At 43.2% G+C, this 11,487-nt stretch overlaps 2 long non-coding RNA genes across 2 annotated transcripts in view; both read left to right on the top strand.

The window, feature by feature from the left end:
• The first annotated feature begins 703 nt into the window (after positions 1-703).
• LOC115947688 lies at positions 704-7,142 on the top strand. The gene is made up of 4 exons (XR_004081544.1): positions 704-1,020; positions 4,971-5,136; positions 5,236-5,493; positions 7,041-7,142. It is a non-coding gene; the product is annotated as an uncharacterized LOC115947688 (long non-coding RNA).
• Positions 7,143-7,434: 292 nt separating this feature from the next.
• The window catches only part of LOC115947684, a 5,388-nt gene continuing 1,335 nt past the window's right edge, over positions 7,435-11,487 (top strand). Inside the window, exons 1-2 of the long non-coding RNA XR_004081539.1 lie at positions 7,435-7,555; positions 10,749-10,879. This is a non-coding gene — a long non-coding RNA (uncharacterized LOC115947684). The remainder of the gene's footprint in view (positions 7,556-10,748; positions 10,880-11,487) is intronic.

The raw sequence follows: 11,487 nt of genomic DNA, 5'->3' as shown, positions 1-11,487 counted from the left end.
GGCGGGAGGGACCCTGAGGGACCCTCCCCGGCCGTGCCCTCCCTCCGCTCTGTTCCGCCTCCTTGGCTCCCCTCCCTGCTCTCCCTCCTCTCTATTCCAGCCCTCCCCTCCTTGGCTCCCCTCCGTGCTCTCCCTGTTTTCCCGCCCTGAATTCCCGGGCTATTGTCCCGGGTGCCGCCTCCCCGCAGTGCTGGGATCGCTGTGATGGTGTGCGATCGGTGCTCTCGTTTGGAGCATCTCCGAGCAAACTCTCTGCGAGTTTGCCACCTGAGAACGGTGGAAGCTGTTTTTTTAAAGGCATTAAGGCTACGGTTATGTGCGCAGAGACGCACGGAGTTTCCTGAGTTCAAGTTGTGTAATAGAGTCTTAGAATCACAGATTGGTTTGGGTTGGAAGGGTCCTTAAAGTTCAGCTCGTCCAACCCCCCCTGCCATGGGCAGGGATGCCTTCCACTATCCCAGGTTGCTCCAAGCCCTGTCCAGCCTGGCTTTGGACTTTTCCAGGGATGGAGCATCCACAGCTTCTCTGGGGGGCAACCTGCGCCAGTTTTTAACCACCTTAAGTGTAAAAAATCCTTTCATTGTAAATAATTTCTTTCTTATACTTAATCTGAACCAACGCTCATTCAGTTTAAAACTGTTACCCCTTGTTCTGTTGACGAAAGTCCTGATAAAAAGTTTGTCCTCGTATTTTTTATAAGCCCCCTTTCAAGTACTGAAAGGCTGCATTGAGGACTCCCTGGAGTCTTCTTTAGCTGAACAAACCAAATTTTCTCAGGCTTTCTTCACAGGAGAGGTTCTCCAGCCTTCTGAGCATCATCTGGATTCAGTCCAATAGCTCCATGTCCTTCCTGAGCTGCCTTATCCGTGTTGTATCCTCTGCAGCTTCTCCTGTGGCACTGGAACCTCACAGAAAGGTGCTTGTGAGCCAATAACTGGTGCCAGGAGCTCCTTCCCAGTGCTGCCAGTGCTTCTACACCCTGGTCATGGCATGATTATTGCCACAGTACATGGACATCAGGTACATTTTGAGCTTTCTTTATCTAATGGTACTTTGGGGTTTGTTTGGTTGATTTTCAAACCTCTAAGGCTCATTCTAGCAAGGTTTTCTCCAAACTGTTGTGCCCAGATAGATGTTTTCCAAAGGCATGTCCATGCTTTAGTGCTTTAACTTTCCCTGCGTTTCTGACACCTTCACCTCACACAGACTGGGTTGTAAGCAAATCCACAATTATGTGCTGACAATTTTAAATCAGCAGATTTAAAAAATAAATCTGCTGGCTGTGCAGCCATGGAAAACTGGGGTTTCAAATACAAGTGCAGACATTTGAATCAGGTAATTTCTGTGCTGTTGGGTGCAGAATGTGATGAAATTTTGGCTCCTGTTCAACACCTGAATGCCAGGATCCACGTGGAGGTCTCAGTATAATTACAGGGGAAAATTAAAATCAAGATCTCCACTCACTATTGGTGTCATCTTTAGAGGGTGTAACTGCATTGTATTCAACCATTTAGAGGAAAATTGTTTTTTCTTCCATCATAATGTAGCAAAATAATCCCCCAATCCCTGTTCAACGTGGCAGCAGACAGTTTATTTGCCTGGCTCTTTGAGACATTCAAACTGTGTGCCAAAACAGTTCAGCTCTGGGTAATTCCAGCACAAATGTCAGATGGAGAAGATTAACATCTTTCAAAAGTGAGCTCATGGTCACCTCCTATGACTTCTCAGGAAAGTCATTGTGACACTTTGGACTCCTTCTGCTTTATCAGGGTTCATAAATTGCTAAGAATGAAATTTCATCTGAGAGAGTCTTGTGAAGAATCAGTTCAAAAGTGGCAAGCTACCTAGAACCAGTTCAAAAGTGGCAAGCTAACTAGAACCAGTTCAAAAGTGGCAAGCTGACTAGAACCAGTTCAAAAGTGGCAAGCTGACTAGAACCAGTTCAAAAGTGGCAAGCTGACTAGAATCAGTTCAAGAGTGGCAAGCTAACTTGGATGATGACCGCTGCCTGCTGAAGGGAGTTTTTGTGCCTATTCATTCCAGTTGTTTAGGGAGGTCCTATCTCATTTGAAGGAGTTTCCTTTCAAAAAGAATAGAAACAAAAGTGAAAGAGAGCCAGGGCACTAAGAGCATTCTTGTTCACAATCAGGAGCTGGTTTGAATTCTGTGTTTTTCTGGCCTCTTCATGGCTTTCTCTTTTTAACAGAATTATTTTGTAAGTTAATATACCAACTGAGGAAAGATTTTTTTTCAAGACCCATATATTCATTTTGTTGCCCTCTTTCAGGCATGGTCTGTGTCCCCCTGACCCATCATTTTAAATCTTCCATGGGTATTTCTGATTTAATACTTATTTAATACTCCCAGTCTTGCAAGGCAAAATAAATGAAGTATGATTTGAAAAGAGCAATGAGAAGAGCACACTCAGGTCCATCTCTTCAAAAAATTATGAGTTCACTATCTTTCTGAAGATTTAAGATCTGGAAATTTCATTATACAATGACAAACAGGTTTTTTTTTCCCGCACTGACATAGGATATTCCAAAAGTGAAACTCCAACCATTTCCAGCATTGAATGCACTGGAAAATCTTTGCTACTTTCAATGCTCACTTCCAAAATTAATTTTTGTCTCTAACAAGTTTAAATTTATACTGAAAATAATTTGTTTTAAAGGTTCCAAGAGGTGAAAATTAGTGTTTTGATGAAATTTTGCACAGTAAAGCTGGGGCATTGACACCAGTGGGAAGGAAGGGTGTTATCATGCTTTTCAACAGAACCAAGTCATGTGTGTTTGTGTAGTGCTAGACCAGGGCATCTCCCCAACAAAACCTCTGATACTTCCTGGCTCCTTCATCCTGTTAAAGCTTACTTGGTGAGCCATTTAATTAGAGATAAACCTTAATCTGTCCTGTGGACTTAGGATGTGTCACTTGGCATGTCCAGGAAATGCCTGGCAGGGGACCTGCCACACTTGTCCCCAACAGTGTGACCAGTAGGAATGTAAAATGGCTCTGGAAATGTGTAAAAATGAAGGAAGGGTGACTTGGAAAAGTCCTTCAGTTCTCATTCTTCAGTGACTGCAGGGATGGGGGTGATGAAGGTGTTTCAGAGAGGATGTTTTCCAAGGCAGACAAAGCAGAGCTGACTTTCTGGTACATAGCAGCTCTGGACTTTGATTTCTCTGCTGAGGAGCAAAGGGGGCTGTGTTTTTCACCACAGCATGTAATTACAGTGCTGTAGCTGCAGAGGGGGAATGGAGCTGTTCCTCCTTCCCCCCAGCAGCCACCTGAATGCTGCTCTTGTTTTGGGCTTTGTTACTTCAGCTATCAGTTCCCGCTGACTGTTTGGCTCTGAGAGCACAGTGGGAAATTCCTGTCTCCTCTCCTTCCTGATGGGAAGGGGAAGTCCCTGCCCACCTCTGCAGCCTCCCAGTTCATCTCTGGGGCATTGCAAAACTCAGCTTCAGGTCATGAACAGCCTCAGCCTGCCAAGCCCCCCCAGTTAAGCAGGCAGCAGAGGGTTAACCTTGCAGTGTGCTCCTGAGCCCTGCACATGTGCTGGACAAATCACATCTGGCTCCTGGAGTTTGTTCATTCTTTTGTGGTCCCTGTGCCAGATTCCAACCTCATCTTTTACTGTCAGTTGTAAACCATCTCAAATCCATGAGTTCATTGTGATTTGTACTGCCATGGGATCAGGATCTATTTATCATTGCAATAGCTTTTTGGCCTACGGTGTTACACAAACAACTGCAGTGGTTTGGCAGGTCCAAAACACACCTATGAATTAAATTAGTCAGACCTGACATCTCTCTTTAAATGCCCCAAGCAGTGGATTTGATTAAAAGAACAGGCACTATCTTGCATGGACATGCCACAATCATGTCTAAAAGTGCTGTAGAAACAATACTCCAGATCTACATTTGGATCTCTCTATTTTGGTTAAGAAAATACTTAACTAGAAATAAATACCTTTTGCCTCTTAATATACTGTATATATTTTAAGCTTGTTCTTAACTTTTGTCAGTTATATAGGGGCACTTCCAAAGTGCCCCTATAATACATATACATATTGTCCTTTATGAGTGCTCATTATGAAATCTCTCTTTGAGAGATTTAGTATCATAAAATCACTGAATGGTTTGGGTTAGAAGGGACCATAAAGTTCATCCAGGTCCAACCCCTGCCATGGGCAGGGACACCTTCCACTATCCCAGGTTGCTCCAAGCCCCATCCAGCCTGGCCTTGGACACTCCCAGGGATGGGGCAGGCTCAGCTTCTCTGGGCACCCTGTGCCAGGGCCTCACCACCCTCACAGGAAAGAATTTCTTCCCAAGATCCCATCTAATTCTTTCCTCTTTGAGTTTGAAGCCATTCTCTCTTGACTTAAAACTATTATTTTAGCTCTCAAGCACCAGGATTGTCACAAGGCACATCCCAGGAAATCACCCACGTGTTACTCACTGAATGAACACAGCTGGTTTCACTAAGGTGCCCTGACTCAAAATTCCTTCTCACACTGGGTTTTTTTAACTCAAATAATTTCTGTGTCATTGCTTTAACTATGATATGGAATGCCACAACAGAGAGTTTCTGTTTGACAGAAAGGTCTCACATTTCAACACTTCTGTTTGTCTTAGAGTGAAAGATTTCGGTTAAAGAAAAGTTTCTAAATATGTCATTTTGGAATAATTAAAACCACTTTATAATTGCAATAATATATGTGCTCACTGTAAGGGATACATGGCTCTGCTTTCCTGTATTCCCCAGAGATCCCTGAAGTAGCAGCAACTTCTTTCAACTGCAGATTCCAAAGCTGGAGCTGGCCTTGTGGCTGTTCCCTGTTCACCCAACCAGTCTTGTGTGAAGCACTAGATGATGCTCCCTGGCCAGGGGAGCAAAGGGAATGTTTATGGATGCTCTTAAGTCTTTTTCTGTGTAACACTAACAAAGTAATAATGTTGAAATAGGTTCATTGCAGTCTGATCTCTGGAGGGAGCTGGGAGGAGATCCATAACACATCCATCTGCCTCCACATCATTTCAGAGAGGAAGAATTGTCCCTGGCACACAGCAAAGCCTTGCTATGCAATCAACTTAACCCTTGAAGCATGAAATTTGATTTTCTTTACCATAGGTAAGTGCTTTTAAACTCCACTGAAAATGGAAGACAAATATTTCTCTTTAGGGTGCCAGTTCTCAGTGTATGAAAAGAAATTTCTTTTTTTTTTTTGAGGCTTCGTCTCAGCAAAACATCAGTCACACACCTGTCACACATCTTCATCTAGGCTACAAGACTGGACTGTCCAGAGACTTGTGAGTGGGAAACACAAGTCGGTAGAACCCCTGCAAGACAGAAGGAACTTGAATTACTGGTGGAGATTGCTGGGTTATCAGTCAGTTGGAGCAAAGCTGGAAGGAAACCTTGGCTGTGGTGAATATACCTATCATATCACAGTGGTGATAAACAACCCATGAGCTTTATGCTATAAAGGTATTGTATAAATGTCAATTGCAGGCATTATATTAGAGTTTTGTGTATCTGCATCTTTGGTGACCAGTTGGTATTTTCAGTGACACCTAACTGTGAAGGCATTTGCCTTCTGTCCTGAAAATGGGTGGTTATACAGGGAGCAGAAATTCCCCATAGCTACTGCCAGAGAGAGCATTGAAACAGCTCTGGGCCCGTTTGCCGCAAGAACGGAGACTGAATTGATCTGGAGCTGATAACAGATGGCAAATTTTGCCAGATGCAAGATGTTTTCTTGTGCTTGTACAGCACTGAAACTCAGGAAACAGAAAGAGCTCAAGGAAGAATTGAAAGCAAAGCAGTCTCCTGGGTCTGTATGCATTTCAGTTTCATCATTCCTACTCCAAAGTTGTGTAATATTTAACTGAAAAAAGACATTTATAACTATAACAATCTTTAACTAAAAGCAAACTGCAGTGTACTTCATCGAGCTGCAGTATATTTACTCTTGGACCAAGATTTTTTTGCTTTTTCTCACTGATTTTCAACTTAAACTCAAGCTAACATTGATTAGCAAAACAAGAACTTGAGTGTCTGGGAATAAAACTCATATAACAAACACTTCCCTGGGCTCTTTGAAGCAGGATTTCCTTATTTACTTGGAAAGGAAGTTGAAAAAAGCTCCTGACAATAAATATCTAATGAAAAAAATCTTAAAGTAGAGAACATAACATTTAAAAAAACAAAAAAACCCACTGGTTTAAGAGCTAGTGATTGCTACACAGCAATCAATTTGCTTATTCTGGGTAACCACTTGTCTTTTTCCATTAATTTTTAGCTAGCCCTGAGATGTAATTTAATCCAGGAGTACTCCACCAAACAAACCCTGGAGACTTTTTCATATCTTAGCAGGCAAAACATTCCCAACTTGTTTCTAACTTTGTTCAGTCATTACTCTTATTTGTCTGTCACAATGGTGGTGGTGCTGTAGGCACAGAGTTTTTAAGTAATCCATTAACCAGAAAGGAGATTCGGGCAATGCAAATAAAGGCCATCTGAAAATAAAAGATGTCAACACTTGGAAGGAATGAGATTGCACAGAGGTGCTTTGAAGCTTATCAAAGTATCATCCTTCTTTGTTCCAGCTGTCCCCCCAGAGCAGAGTGCACAGGATTCAAGAATCCCTTTCACTTTGGATAGGGATTCCAGGTGGATCTTTCTACAGCTGGAAACACAAGCCCCTCAAATTGTGCACTGTCCTTGGTGGAGCCACAGTTTCTGAAGTGGGAAAAGGAGACACGGCCAGGTCCTTGCAGGGAGGGAGAGGAGGCACCAAGGGTGAGCTCAAGGGTCCTGCAGTGGGTCTGAGGCTTTGCAAATCCCCAAATCCAGGCAAGCCTTAAGCCCCCAGAGCCCCCTGCAGCCACTTGTCCCAAGGTGTCCTTTACAGAGCATGGCCTGTCCTTCCTGTGCTGTGTGGGACCAGACAGTGATCAGTGGGGCCAGTGTGCAAAGACACTGTGCAAAACCCCCACTTTTTAAAAGGTTTGTGTTCATTCTGGCTTTTCTAGGAGTTTTTTCACAGCAGCAATACCAAATCTCCACAGGGACACAGCTAAAATCACAACAAACTGCATAAGGGCAGGGAAGAATGGAAGGAAACACTTGAATGAGGTTTTTCTGCCAAAGAAAATGTCCATGTGATGACATCATCTTGATATAGGTGACCTATTTTCATTTTATAAAGATTTGTAGATGTAATAAGAAAAAGAGAAAAGAAATTCAGATTTTATGGTGAAGGAGGAAAGACTGGAAATAGATCAAAAGTATGTGCTGGGGGTTCAAAACATAAGCCCAGATATTAAAGTAATCCAGACTTGCCTGTAAAGTATTTTGCAATAGTAAAATAATTTCAAAACTTTTTAATGATGAGTGCTGGAAACATGTTTTGGCAGAATCAGTGCATGAGACTGCCATGGAGAAGGCTGGGGAAGATGTTTGGGCCTTATTAAAGCTGCATGGACATAAATAGATATGCTGGAGTACAGCTTGAGGTCTATGATTCATCCCAATATTACCTGACTGGGTAAGATTTTGCACTTCTTTAATCTCCTGGATAAATCTGGAGTTTAGGTATATACTGGTTAAGCTGATTAAGGATTTGTGGGGTTTGGGATGAGAAAAAATTGGAACTATTGCAACAGAATGTTTACATTAAAAGAATAAATGCAAAAGTAATTTTTGTATAACTAGGAAGAATTATCACCAAAGGGTACTTGAAAAATAATTGATGACTACAATCAGCCACTAAAATAGTTCTTCAGCACAGTTAGATTGTAAAAATACCTCCATGACTGACTTAATTAAAATAATTACCAAGGGACTTGCCTTGGCTTAAAATAATATGTCCTTTTTATGACTTGTGGAGGCAGGTGAACTTTATCTCCTTGTCTTCTCTGAGGCTCCTGTCCAGTAACATACTTGGGACAATTAGGTCCTTAATCACCTAAAGAAGAAATATCACACTGGCAGCAGAGAGCCATTCCCAGCACAGAGATTGTTCTGGTGTGTGACTCAAGGGCTTCATTTTAAAAAATGGACCTTAATGATGCAGATGCAGTCTTGTGAAAGGAAAACACCAGGAGATGATGATATGGCTTCACAAAAATAACTTTCCCTGCTCTGTTGGTGTCGTTGGTGTCAGTGGCAGGAGCAGGATGTGATAATTGGGTAGGATCTGATGCCCATCTGTCCAGGCAAGGCACAAATGGGGAGAGATGATTGGGAGATGCAGTGAGGTGTTAGGTGTGCTCACCCCTTCTCAAAGGAAAAAAGCTCCACTTCTGCCTTCTTCCCATCTTGTTCCTGACTCCATGGTCTTGCTGCTTACCTTGGATCAGCTCTGGTGCTCATCAGAGCCAGTACAGCTCATTATTCCCACAAAACACCAGAAAGTTCTCTTCTGGGCTGGCAACAAGGACTGGCTCAGTGGAGAGCCCACAAGCCCAGGGCAGTGCAAGGAGGGATGAGAGCCAGTGCCAGGGTGAGGATGAACCTTCCCTGGCCATGAGGAGGGCTCAGCTGCCCATCCGGAGTGTTTTTGTCACTGCAGTTCAGGCTTGTTTTAAGTTGATAGTTGGAAGGAAAAGAGTCGATGAATGCCTTTCTCCCCCCTGCCATAAATTTTAATGAGTGTTTTTCAGGCTGCTGAAACTTTCCTGTCAAAGAGATTAGTGGTGAAAATCCTACCTGTTGTGTAACACTCATTTTGAGGGGGAAAACACTCTTGATGAGAAATACAATGCTTATTTCCTCCAGTGAGATTATCACTGGTTTTGTTTTCATTTTCTTTGTTACTAGAAGCTTAATGTTTAGATTCAAGGTTCTCTGAAGGGAGTTGCCCACAGAACCTCAGTTGAACCTGTTTTCAGTTTCTACTACATCTTGAAGTGCTGTCCAGGCACCAGGAGAGCCTGTGCCTCTGGGAGGTCTCACCTGGGGCCAGGGAGAGAAATCACCAGCAGCTTCCCTGAACTGGTGGTTTGACCATCCCAGTGGCAATTTCCATTTAGAGCTCCCACTTATTTTCACTGTGTTTGAAAGAAAAATTCAGTTCCCCAGACAGGTCTGTAGTGTGGTCACATGGAGGGTTTTGCTGACCTCCTTCAGAGGTGAGGAGGTGCAGGGCAGGGTGAGAAATCCCATCCAAGGCTGTGGCCTGAGCTGCCCTTTAGTGAACAGGCTGGGAACGTGGGTCAGCCCCTCACACACCTCTTTCCACCTCAGCTTCCCACACCAAAAACAGGAGTAAAAATGTGCTGCTGTTATCCCTGCCAGCAGCCAGCTGTGCAAAGGACATCTGCAGGGAACACAGATCCTTCTCCCATGTGAAACCTTTCCCAGAGGCTCAGAGGGGACCTGGGGAAGCACCTCTGGCTTGGCTGTGAATGTCATGAGGTAGATGTGCATTTTTAACATCAGACCTTTGAACTCACTGTCATCAGCTGAAACAGGAGAATGGAGAGTGAAATTGCCATCTTTATTTGGGCAGTGAGGCTGCTGTAGAGCTCATCGTGTTTGCCAGTGCTTCTGTTCTGCTGATTGCTGATAGATATGCAGATTTTATTTAAATTCAGGATGGGGAAGACAGTGAGGTGCTGTGCAGACAGAAGGGTTATTAGGATTGCCCAAGAGCTGTTGGCAGTAAATACCCAAAGAATGCTCAGCTCTGTACATAACTTTATTTTCTTTTTTTCAATGTGCCTTCTTAAGAAAACATTTACCACCACTGCCCCTCTGTCACATGGAAGAGGTGCTGTTTAGTTTCTATCACTTAAAACTTCTAAAGTGTCTACAAGCAAGGGATGGTTCTTTAGAGAGCCCTTTTTTAGCAGCTGGTTGTGAAACAGCAACTTCAGTGTCCTTGCAAGATATTAACAGGGAGGAAGTTAGAAATATTTTTAAAATACCCTATACATAGCCTATTTATTTTGTTCATTTCCTATTTCCTTGCTCAGAAATTGTCTCAGGGACACTTGAGGCAGTAACTGGAGATGCACAGCAGCTCTCCCTGGGCTGCCATGCCTCCCACAGGCTCAGATTTGCCAGCTGTAGCCACATTGAGAGTGAATCAAATTCTTTCAGAAATAATTACACACAGTCCTGAAAACGGTTGTGTGCAGGTACGGCAAATCAGATATGTCCTGAATATTTATAGTAGTAATCTGTTGTTTTCTTGTGCTTGCCTTGCTTGGCTACACAGGCATTTATTCTCCAGGGAGCACAATAGCTGCACGGGGATAGCAGAGATTGCTGTGATAATATGCTTGCAAATCATTAGCAGGACAAAGCACTAAAGCCCTTTGAAGATTCCCACAAAGAATTCAGCATGTCTGAGTTAACCAGGAGAAGGGCTGGGGTCTGGGTCTGGGGGAGGGCTGTGGCAGCAGGAGAGGAGATTTTTTGGTGTGCAGAAATGTTGGATTATATATATATTTTTTTTACTTAGAGATCGGTAATTGAGAGGCATTTAAAAAACTTTTATTCTATTTTTAGTCTTATGAGAAGAGTGAGACAATACAGATGTTATAATTCACACTATCACAATCAGAAGCTAACTATGTCTTAATTACAATACACTATAAGTGTTTCTTAATCTTTCAGTTTTAGCTACATTATGTTATAAATGCTTTAAAGCTAATAATCTAAAATTACCCCTCGTATGTCCTACTACAATGTGTCTCATAGTTCTATTTTTCCATCTTTCATGGTCCATGAAGAAAAGCAGATGTGAACACGGGGTTTGTCCAAACTCCCTTTCCAAGCACCGCTTCCAGCCTGCTGAGGAGGCACTTTTTTGTTTTGAAAGAGCTGAGCCAAGCCCCAGTATTGCAGAACTGAGGCTCCTGAGGTGGGTTTTAATGCTGCATCTGCCTAAGCTGACAGAGGAATCCCCTTCTCTCCACAAACCAGTGCCAGCTTTCCTGCCCCAGTGAGTGCTGTGTAGGAACAGGCTCCCACCCAAATAGGACCAGTGCTGATGCCAGGCCAGATTCAAGTCTGAGTATGGATCAGCAATGCTCCATCATTGCAAAATATGTCCCTGAGGCTGGTCTCTGATTCCCAGCATCAAAAACAACACTGTAGGAAGAACAAGAGCAACACCAGGGTTGCAGGAATCAGGCTGATTCTGTTGCCTTTGGGAATTTTAATGCTGGGTCTGCCACAAGGAAAAACAGCTGGGAGAAGCTGGATGCAACCACTCAGCAAGTTGCTTTAGGTTTTAAGTTTCTTTGTGTTAAAATGAGTCAGTTTTCTTCAGCACTGCATCTTTTTGAAGGTTGGAGACAGTGATTCACAGAGCCATCATTGCCTTACTCAGAAAAGAAGCTGTTGCACATCCAAATAGGTTTAATAACCTCTTTCCTCCTCTTGAAGTCTCCCCTTCAATCAGAGAGAAGCAGAATGGCCAGCCAGCTGACTGCCAGGGTCTCCAGAGTCTAATTCTTAAAATGCAAT

Source organism: Geospiza fortis, unplaced genomic scaffold, assembly GCF_000277835.1.
Source record: "Geospiza fortis unplaced genomic scaffold, GeoFor_1.0 scaffold172, whole genome shotgun sequence".
NCBI classification, from domain to species: domain Eukaryota; kingdom Metazoa; phylum Chordata; class Aves; order Passeriformes; family Thraupidae; genus Geospiza; species Geospiza fortis.
Note: the sequence above shows the minus strand (reverse complement) of the source record. Positions and strands in the feature narration are given on the sequence as shown.